Below are 12116 nucleotides of genomic sequence, written 5' to 3' on the forward strand. Positions count from 1 at the left end.
TAAACAAAAGCCCTGGAGTGACATTTGTATTATCATAAAAATGTACTTTCAAGAAAAAAAAAGCCCACCATGTTGTAGGCTGTGCTATGAAATAGTGTATCATTACATTATTATTGCTCATGCATTCAAGTAAAGCAAGATTCTATTGTTACACTTATTTAAATTAAAGTTCATTTTTTAATCCAACTGCAGCTAATGATTGCATTATTCCTCCATCACTGTGGATGAATCTGCTCATTATCATTCCATCTTTGGGCTGTGGGAGGAAGCAGAAAGAATCTGTGGATTAACTGGAAGAACAGACACACGCTGCACGATAAGAGTCCTTTTGGTAGTTTCAGCAAAACAAGTCTTCTTCTTTTTTTGCAGGCTCCTTTATATGTTTTGCGTGCACAACCTTTTTTATTGAAACATTTACCTAAAGATGCCAGGCTGAGTAACAAATACAGTATTTGCCTCATGCAATGACCCAAATAAAGCCTCAAATTTCTGCAGAACTTGAGAGAATGTGCTCACATTCAGCCACTGCTGATTTCAGAGTTACTGTATGTGAGAGACCAAACTAACTCTGTATAGGATCAGGAATCAATTTCAGGTCCAATTTCCAATAAAAAATGAATAAATTTCAGTTTTAAAATGACACTTTAGTATTAGAGAGGCACCTGCTGATTGCCATGGCAACTCCTGATTTGCTTTTAGAGCAGTCTCATATCCATACTCTTTGTCACAAGGTGACATTCTTATTATTCCTCCCATTCTTGTGTTCCTACAGTCACTCAAAAGTCTTCTCAGCATATTTCACTGGCACTACAAGTCACTTCAGTTGGGTTGAGTTCAATTTTATTTATAAGGCGCCAAATAACAACAACAGTCACCTCAAAGCACTTTACATTGCAAGGTAAAGACCCTACAATAATAATAATAACAGATTAATGTGGGTTTATTTTAACTGAATTACTTCTCAAAGTGTATTGTTTACATATTGGAATGAGATAACCCTCAAACCTCCACTTTGGTTGTTCCCAGGGGGACTCTAGTGCTTTGTCACGAAAACTAAGACCCCTTAGCTCCACCTATAATTGGAACAACGGTGTAATTACAGTGGCTACATGTGTAAGATCCACAGCAATACTATATCCTATTAAGATAATAACTAACTGAGGCGTCACTAAACAATAACCGAGCCATTTTTAGTTTCTTTCATTAAAGTGAAAATTTTCCATTTCCTGTGACCAAATGTAAATGCTGGCGGCGCCACCGTGACACTGCTACACTGAAATATTAACGTTTTTCAAACTGCAAACTGGTGTTCTGTCCCTGTAGGATGTTTTTCTTACGACGGTACTTTATCATAAGTGCAGAACCGGGTGTGGTGAGGTCCACATCCAGCTCCAACCCATTTACAAAGCCACTTGTGACTAACTTGCATTAGAATTATAGGGCCAGGCCATATCTTTTAAAACAGTTATCACATGGCAGGTCAGAGGAGGTCCTCGAGGCACATTAAAAATAGATCATCCAATAATGCTTTAAGGAAATCTCGTTGAGTTCCTGGTGTTGCTTTGCTGTAGGTTAGAGATGAATGGTTAATGTCACAGTAGGATACACACTCAGCATCAATCCTGCGCTGTGACTCACCGGCTGTTGCCCGGCCAAACTAAACCAAATATTTCATCTACAATGTAAAACATGCTTGCAGCCATAAACACGCCTCAAATTGCAGTGGGCCGCGGCCTGAAAAATGATTTTAACCATAACCGTAAGCGCTCCCCCCTCTCCCTCTCTCTCCCTCTCGCCTGGTGAGCGTTTATTTATGTAGATTGGATAGAGTGGCGTATAATTATTCCGCTGCTGCCAATGTCTTCTTTTATTTATTCCTCATTTCCTTTCCTCTGCAGAGATGAATATTGTCTTGGGATGAGGAGAAACAAGAAGCACACATCTATCTTTAGACGTGCACCGGCCACTTGTGCATGGATCTGATTACAGGTTTTAATTATTTGAAAGTTCCTCTACAGTGAAAAGTCCTGAGGGTTGACTTTAATAGCGCTAAGTGTATATTCCAACTATTAATTACACCTCTCAGATCTAAATTCAGCCTGCTTGGAATTTAATGAAGAGTGTGTGTGCGTGTGCACACTAGTGTGTTCCCTTGTGTTTAAACTGTTTGTGTGTGTGTGTCTGTGTGTGTGTGGTATGATTCTGAATCTTAAAGCATGTTATTGCATTTTAATGTACAAGTGTTTGCTGGGTAGCATGGCAGACGGAGCATTTGTGTTGCTATGTGTGTGTATTTTTCCATTTCCCCTCTTGCCTTTAAATAAGAGCATTGCCACTGAGCTGTTTATTGGCTCAAGGTTTCTGCAGCGGTAATGATGCAAAGAGAATTATGTGGGCTGAGCTGAAGTCTGGGAGGCCTGCGCACCCTGGCCTTTCTGAAGTTACATTTAACCCAAGCAAAAAGCACTGCCAAGGAAACTAAGAGTATGTGTTCCTGTAACTGCGTGTGTTTATGTGTGTGTGTGCATAGAGGACATTATGCTTTTTTTTCTCTTCCCTTTTTTCTCTTTATCCTTAAACGCCTAAATGTCCATAGTTCTGGTTGGCCTTCTTTCATTTATAAATTGTGAGTGGTTTTATGAAGTGGGCTGAATAACAGCTGTTAAAATATGCATTAGACACAGTGAGCGAGTGTGCCTGGGGAAAGAACATTATGTTGGTTTTGGTGCAGACTGCACTTTGCAGCATCACAGGTTTCAAGAAAAGTCATGACCTTTTACAGAACACCAAAGTGGTGGTAGTTTAGTTATACAGACAACAATGTTTGTGGATCATAAATGCATCACAGTGTTGGGATTTTATTTGATACAAAATCCCAGACAGGTAATTTAGGTATAGTAAAGTGACTTAGTTTTACTGCATTATATGTATTTCGCATGTGACTTTTGGACGAGGTAGCCCTTTGTGGTTTGTTTTACTATGAAACAGGAGTTCTCATAGTTTTGATAACTGCAATTTAAAAAAGATGTGTCAAAACCCTGTAATGTGTCTACGGGATGGGGAATATTTTTCTGCTGGTTTAACCATTAGTTCATGCTTTTGCATTCACGGACACCCACTGTCTTCGTCGGTGTTATGACAGTTTAGCCTAAAGAGAAATCTTAGCCTTTAAATGATTAAAACAGAAGAGTTGAAATTAAGGAAAAATGTGTCCTTAGTTTGCTCTGCACTGATACGGTCCATCATGGTGTGCAATGAAAAGAGGATGAATATTTTTAATTTTCTAGTTACATTTCAGGACCAAAATAATCTTAGGAAGGGCCGTCAATGGCCATTGATAAAGCTGCGCTTTATGGATGCTGCTTTTCAAAATAAACAGGAGTTGAAAGTAAGCTCTTCATTTCAAATGACAAGTTCTTAAAGGTACAGAGTCATTTTTTGAGGTTATTAAATAGAAAGAAAGGATACTATTCTCTGATAAAATAATCTATGAAAAAAACAGAGCAGTGGGTTTGCAGTTTGTGAAAGCCAGCATGTTCAGTAGGAGACATCTCCCTTCCTACTTTTACATATTTGGCTGGAGATTGGCCACAAACATATGTTGCAAGCCATGGCGAGACATTTAAATTAATCTCTGCACCTTCAGACTCAAGATATGAATCATCATACCTAGGTTTTATTGTTGGAAATGGGTCCTCTTCACCAAAGAAATTAAAACACCAAAAAACCCAACAAAGTTACACCAACTACAAAGATTCAATAACAGCATCTCATAGAGGCTAACTGTATGGCTGAGTATAACAAGTCTGTGCCACAGGAGCCACCCTTTTAACATTTGGAAGATGCAGTGTAACTATCTGACAAATGCTATGGCTTGCTATGTGGTTTACTCCCCTGAGTGTGTGTTCCAGTTTGTCTGATTAAAATTCTACTATAGCTCATTTGAATTGTTACTTAGCCCTAATTAGCAGGTAGGATCCAGTGTATCTAAAAAACATACAATCTTCTGGCTCCATGATAATGATAATGCTAAATTTGGGGCTTTAAAATGTGAGTTAAAAATGCTACAGCCTTCTTTTATATACACTGTATTGATGACTTTTGAGATGGATCTGAGTGTCACTTATAACATTGTGTAGAAAGTTAGGACTAATGACCGATGCAAATGTTACTGTACAAAGAGTGATTTTAGGTTGTTTGTTAAAATTAATTCATAAATTATGTGCCTATGCATTTTAGATAGTCACTGATAGGTAATATATGATAATATGACAGATAATAGCAGAATTTTGAGGCAGCATTTGTCTTTTTAAATATACCCGTTCTCCTCAAAGATGCATTGATTACCAAAGTAATGAAAAAGCAAAGCAATGTATCCTTCTGATCTTAATGGTGAAACAAGGTCCATCATTCATCAGTAACAAAGTCGACTCTCAGTGAAAAAGAAAAGTTACCATTTGTCTAAGGGATGGTGTGTGTGTGTGTTGGTGCTTGTTCTTGTTTGTCTGAGGAGAGGGGAAATGGCCTGTGATGTTGTGGGACACACAGGTGTATCGGAGTTAAAAGCATTAGGTGTCCGAGTCCGTGGATTCCTGATATGGTGGTGAAATGTGGCTTCGTTTAGCACAGCAAAGGGCCTGACATTAGAGAGGGTGATGACAGTAATAGTTAGGAGGGTCAGCTAAACTTTACCACACACAGGACTGAGACAGAGAGAGAGAGACAGGAAGAGATGAATGTGCCTGATTACATTTGTATGAAAGTTGAATGAATTTAGTTCACGCGTTAAATTCTGTGTATCATAAATTTGTCTTTGAGGATCCAGAAATGCTCTGCAGTTCTCTGCAGTTCTGGGGCTTCAATGCTGTCCCTTCACTTCATTTTTCATGTTGTGCATTCTGTTCCTTATTATATGACACATAGCTGACATGTCTCACAGCAGATACAAAAAAAGCTTCTTTTTTTGTTAAAAGCTAAAACTTAAAGCACTGAGCGATTGTTGTCTGGTGTTTCAGATGTCTGTGAATCATTAACAGCTCACATGGTTTAATTTCAGCAAATGTTCAAGTAGTCTAATATCTCACCAAGAGCACCAGTCAGCATTAGAGAAAAACTGAAAACAGATTTGTGTATAATAAAATGCTTTCTCTTCTTTCCTCTGCTATTAATCATCTGACAAACGTTCAAGTTTATCTGATGTTCTTGTTTATAAAACCCTGTATAGTAGTTCAAACTGGCTCTAACTCCAGAAGATAGAGGCGTGACACGCTGCTTGCATACCGATGCTTCAGTAATTAATAAGCTAATCGGGCCCGAAATTAGTCAGAAGGATAAAAACAGTACTTTTGCCGTATTCTTAGCAACTTCAACTATATTTTCTGTAGGATTCTCCATGTGGAACTTTCACTTGCAGTTGACTTTTCTTTTCCCTTTGGTGTGTATGAACTTAACTACAGTATCTGAATATGTTTTCCACCACTGTTGCCTAAATAACTGAAGGTGTTTTCTGTGCTGACAGCTAACTATTAAAGTGAAGTTTATGCATATAACCATTGTTCCCTGAGGGAAACAAAAGATGGCTTCAATATGAGACGATTTTTCTTCCTGGATATCTTATAAGGTAGACAGTTTGTATTAAATTCAAGATCTACATAATTACATTTTCACAGGATCAGAATTTTTTGACTGGAGAGAATCCGTTGAGGAACAGGCTCTGCAGGGAGTGTTATGGATTGAGTAGTTAATTAGTTTTTATTATGTGTTTAAGTCAAAGTTGGTCTGCCTAGAATTGTTTCTGCTACATTTTTTGTTGCTATTAAATCGCCACTGTGACTGAAAAGACAAAAATGGAGAAAAAATTGTTCTGATAATAGGCTTCTTGTGGGTAAATGAATAACTTCCTTCATTTCTGATTAGTCTCTAAGTAAGCAGAAGGGAATGTAATTTTAGATGTTTTTGGCAGCAGAAGGCATCTTTCTTGTATCTGTCCCAAACTGCATTTTGTTTATACAGAATCTGATTTTTTGGGTTGATTTGCTTTGGCAGAGAGTAGCTTTAGGCTGCCTCTGCCTCCCACCTGACCTTGCTATACTTAACATTAAAATGCATCGTGCCATGAAAACTTTTAAATTGGATGCAACTGGATTTGAAAGGACGATGTCAGTGACTTTAGTCTTAGAATTTAGTTCATATTGTCTCTTTATTCCCCGGCTAGTTTTCTTTAAGCATAGACTGCATATAAATGTGATGGTAGACACATCATCGGCAATATCTTTGCAATATCTTGGTATTCAAGTTGTCATATGCACAGCACAAATCTGATTAATAATGTATCTTCAGTATATCCTAAGGAATTTAAACTTCTTTGTTGTTTCCATCTGCACACACCCAAGGTGCATGCTAATGCAAACAGAAAGGAAATGTGTGCCTTCAGAACAGACCCAGATGGATGCTCCAGCAAAAGAAACAGTAGTCAAAGACTGTCAATGAATTCTCCAACAGTCACTGGAGACATCAGGGTTGGCAAGGTCATTCTTTCTGCTTGGCTAGGCACATGCATGCACACACACTCACACACAGGTGTTCATTGTTCAGTCAGCCTTCCATCATCCTTCACGCCTGGGGCTATGAATCAGTTTGAGAGAGAGAGTCAGAGAGGGCTCTTTAAAGTAAACAGGGTTGAGCAGATCTCCATTTTCTGGTCAGATTTATTGGTCTGGCATTCGACCCCAAGTGCCCTATGCATGAGTGGGCCAAGTGATGGGCCAGGGTGGTGGCGGTATCTGTATTTCATTGAAAAAGTTAATTGACTAGTAGTAGCAAGTAACAGGTCAGCTGGAGGTCAGAGGGTTAGGCAGTGGGTCATTATTTGGACAAAATCCAAGGATACATAACAATGTCAGCAAGACAAGAGTATAGAGTAATTTCATACATAAAAGCAGCAAAGTGAAGGTCTGGGGGATTTTATTTTGATTTATTTCAGTTGGGGTTTTTTGTCTTGTTTTTTTTTGATAAGATTCAGAGAGTGGTATTTAATCAGGGAATGCGAGGAGAGCAGTGCTTGTCCAGTGAAATCTAAGAATGGACATTTCTCTCCTGTCATCTCAAACAGCATTTGGTCATCAGGGTTCTGGTCTGTTTGATCATATATTTAAATTCATGCCGTCTTGTGGCTATTGCTGTCACGGGCTGCGATGGCAGACCGTGGAGTGACAGTGAAAGCAGGGCCCAAACGCGAGACTCTAAGTGAAGGACAGTGGATTTATTTACAGGAGGTGAAAAACACACAACTATATACAAAATCCCAGCACTGTGGTCCCGTGGTGATTCTCCCTGAATCCCACACAGTGCAGATGTCCGTGAGAAGTGAAAGGTGGCGACTCCAAAAAACTCCAATTCCCACACCGTGACTTTAGAGGCGTACTCCGCTCCCGATTCCTGGTAACACAAAAGGCAGAGGGTTAGCAGGGGATCTGTTTCCGCGGAGGTTACGTAAAAGCTCACGGCAGTACTGACGAGTTCTGACTCAAGGATCCAGCGTCGGCCTCAGCTCAGCTGCAGTCCAAAATGCCGTTCCTAGACGAGCGTAATCTGCTGCAGCTGGCAGAGGACGACGAGCGGCAGGTGCGGCCGTCTCTCGAGTAGACCACTTCCGGGTTCGCAGTCTCCTCAGCGAACCCACACCTCCGGAAGCTCACACAGAGACACATGGAGAGATGGAGAGCAAACCAATACAACACGGAAAACATAAACATAAACATACACTGAAAATGCCTGAGCCCTGGGTCCCTAGACCCAGGCCATGACAATTGCCTTTGGAGGCAAGCTTGACTCTGCTTGTATCCAGTTCCACTGAAATCTGTAGCATCCCTCAAATGTTTGAGTGCCTACGTCCTGTTAACAGTGGCTTGAGCTGCTAAATCTGCAAGGCCTGGTGATTTGTACATTTATTTTCGATAAATCTCTAACAGGAGACAGATGAGAGAGTAGTAAAAACGCTGCTTCGAGCTCAGTTATATGGTCTGTGCTTTATGAGGAAACAGAGCTAGTATTAGCAAGAATGCACTCTATGATTTATCATCTTAGCAGATGAATGTTCTCCTTGACCAACATGTGATGTTAAAGTGCAGAGATAAGTTTTTAACAACTCCTTTAGCATGTTAGCTAACAAAGCGCCGATAATGGAAACTCCTGCCTTGTCCAGTCTAATAAAACAGGCAAGTAGAACAGCTGCAGGGTCAACCAGAAATTTCAGACAAATAACTTGATTGACTGAATGTTCTCAAGCCTTTTAATTTAGCTAAGAAAAAAACAAAGCAGAATAGGCCTCAAGGTGGTTTACATTTTAAGGTAAATACTATACAATAATAGAGAGAAAACCCAACATTTAGACAGTTCCCTATGAACAAGCACTTGGCGATAGTGGAAAGGAAAAACTCCTTTTTATCAGAAATTAACTGAACCTCCCTGAACTTGGTTATGACAAGATTCAAGGAAGCTGAGTCACCAGTTGGGAATGAAGATTACATGAAAAGGAGTGAAGAAGAAATGCTCCATGCATCATGGGAAGTTGCCAGCAGCCTAGGCCTATGGCAGCATAGCTTGGTTAGTTGTTGAGGTCACCTGATTCAGACCTAATTATATGTTTTATCACAAGTTTTTAAAGCCTAATCTTAAAAGTAGAGGTGGTGTCTGTCTCCTGAATCCAAACTGAAAGCTGAGCGCTCCGCCTCCCATCCTACTCTGAAATACCCTAAGAACCACAAGTAAGGCATCAGTCTGAAAGCAGAGTGATCTATTGGGGTGAAATGGTAATATGAGGTCTGATTATTCATTTTAAACAACTTTTTTTACATTTATATTTAGACAGACCAATGCGTTAGCATAAAATGCACATTATCATGCCAATATAATATAACTGTCAAAATAATGTCTTATAAGCATCTTGCTTACCAGCTTAGTGTCAACTGTTAGTACTTAATTACAAGTAAGTTATTAGGCTTATGAGATAGTGAGTTTTGAAGACGTATTACCATAACGAATTTGCCATAAAACAAAAGTACTGGAATAAATTCAGATTGTTATCAGATGATTGCACAAATGTCTTGTTGAAACAAGCCTGGAACATTTATTTAGACAATCATCTTAAAGCACTGTCCCAACATTAATTCCAAATCACCATCGAGATTGAGGTCTGCATGTAGAAAATCACCTTTCAAATTTGATAATATTAATAACACAGACTGAAAAACTTTGCCTGAAAGGTTTCGAAAAACTTTTTAAATTTCCCTTGGAAGTTGCACTTAAACCAAGATCTTGCTGCTGTTGAATTCGCTCATGTATATTTCAATACATGATTATTTTGGCACCATGTCTCAAGTTGGATGAAAAGCATTTAAAATGAGAGCGAGAGATATAAAATGGTTGTCCATCCAAGGACTGTTGAGACTCATCACACACAACTACAAATGTGTACCCCATGGTGGCCCTAGAGGAACCCTGAGGAAATACACTTGAATTTTTTACCAAGTTTTATGCTAATTCAGGGAATAAATGTTGAGATATTTCAAATGATAAGTGGCAACTTTGACCTCCTGCAGGGCACACTGCAGGAAGAGATCAAAAAGCTCCTTATTCATCCATCATGCAGGGTAATATCTGAACCACATCTAATCTCAGTCTAACAACTTGCTAGCAGTGCTAGCTGGAAAATCAAAGACTCACCAAGGTAACTTTGGCAAGTTTGAGGTAAGGATGATAATTCTGTTAGTTATTAATTTACATGAAATTTCTGAACATGCAAAAAGTGTCTTATCAAACTCAATACACGTGCATGCTCATTGACAAGCATGTTTCTCTCCTCCATTTTTTCCCTCTCTTTATCCTTTATCCCTCTATTGTTTCACATTCCAGTTTCATGCCGCCACGGGAACATAATTGAATTCCAGTTACCTGCATCAAAGAGACTTTCCTTCACCCTCTTTAGGCATGGACCACGTTTCAGTGACAGGCAAATTGATTCCTCAGTAGGAGGGGATAATCTAGGCAGGGGAGGGAGAGAATGCTGTGATTAAGTTGGAGACATTGTGAAGGCAATCGAATCTGCCTGAGGAGATCGCTATCAGATAATAAGCTGGATAGTTAGATCAGAGTCTTGTTTGACAACACCATTCCTCTGCAGAGTTGTGTCCTGACTCATGCGTCAATGAAGGCAGAAGAAGCAGGATAAACATTTGATTTTTATTTTATTTTCACAGCTTTATTTCCATCATCAAAACTGCCCCAAAATATCCTGTCCTTTAAGGGTCTACGCCCATGTAGCTTAAAATTATGTTTCGATCGATCCTTATGCAGTGCTGATACGTGAAGCAGTCAGTATGTTTATGCCAACTGTGAATCTATCTATCTATCTATCTATCTATCTATCTATCTATCTATCTATCTATCTATCTATCTATCTATCTATCTATCTATCTATCTATCTATCTATCTATCTATCTATCTATCTATCTATCTATCTACATATAGTTTTCAGTTTTAGAATTTTCTCCTGCTTAACCTTTGTTAGGATGGGTGAGACTCTTCAACCTGAAAGGCCAAACATGCATACCCACACAAATGGATCAAAATTCTCTTGGCCAGATGCACACACACTGTACACACAAATATCCTGCAACCTTGGATTTGAGCACTCATCATTATTTATTACGTCTCAGGGGCGGGCGGTTTGCCTAACAACTAGACCTTGGAAACCCTCCCCAGTAAATTTTGAAGTCATGTTGCTTTTCAATCCTCAGGGTCACCTCAGTGCTACAAATGCTTCACTGGCCAAAGACTCTAAAGTTTTCCCCTTCTTAATATGTAATCGTTGAAATTCATAATGAGCTGTTCCACTCCACTGAATGTTGTATTATACAAGAAAACAGAAGGACTGCAGAGCTAATCTGTCTAAGATGCAGGTGCAAAATAAGAAATTGGCAATAACTAAGCAGAAAAAACCCACCCCCACATGAAATAACTATTTGAGGCACTCTGTTCTTTGCTTTTAATGTTGTGGATTTAAGGACTTATAGTTATTCAAAAGATGCTGCAACAACCAGTAAATGTCGTGTAGCACCTTCATTGTAATAGATCTTGATTTAATGCTTGCTGAGCTCTCAGGTTTGGACCATCAGCAGGACTCACCACACCAGATTTTTTGCTAATGGCCCAAGACTAAAAGCTCAGCAGTAAAATGAGATGTATTATACTGCAGCTGTCAGACTGTGATTGTAATTTTATTTATTCATTTTTTAGCTGGCAATCTTATCGGAGAACATGTACTTAGAGATGATGTCTTAGGTATGGAACAGTGAATCCGAAGCTACCGGACCGCCTTTCTTGTTTTAATGCTTTACTGTCATGTGAAGTGGGGTTTTATTAAGACAACTAATGCTCTCTAATTAAAAGTGGATAAGAGTCAGTACTTGTCTGATAAATGGGATCGTCTAGCTTTGTATCTAGCTTTTAATTAAAGCTACAGTGTGTAACTGTGTCGTGTTGTGCTGGTCACTTGATATGAATGCCAAGTGATCAGCATACACAACTACTTGGGCACTGCTGGTTCTCACCACTCTGTTATAGCTTCTTTTCTTGGCTTTATCAGCCAACAAAAAGTTAAAGGTAAGGAGCCACACTTCAGGAGTCTAAGTTTAACCCTATTAAACGATTGCAAAGGTACTATAAAGTGTTGTACACTGGGGTTGTTCTGGATCATATTTGACCCGAATCTCCTGAGTTGGATTAGATCTGTGAATCTGTGAAACTATACATGTCCTTTCTATGCATTTTTGTTATGGCGTGTGTTGACAGAGTTTAAGGCGGCCCTTGACACTACCACAAGAACTGTGTTCCCATCACATTTGCCCAGGTTGCCACAATTAACTGCTGGCCTTTAAATGTTATGGGGGTATCTCAAAACAGAGGTTGCTCAGAGAGTGACTTGAAACAGTGTGCTTTGATAGAGATATGATCTTTAATAAGACACCACATTGGTGGAGTGGTTGGAGCACTGTCACCTCACAGCAACGAGGTTCATGTTTCCATGTTTGAATGTTGAATATTGAGTTTCAACAGGT

Source organism: Mchenga conophoros, linkage group LG12 (genome assembly GCF_057382185.1).
Source record: "Mchenga conophoros isolate Kocher_MC1m ecotype Shallow Benthic linkage group LG12, M_conophoros_male_GT1.1, whole genome shotgun sequence".
NCBI classification, from domain to species: domain Eukaryota; kingdom Metazoa; phylum Chordata; class Actinopteri; order Cichliformes; family Cichlidae; genus Mchenga; species Mchenga conophoros.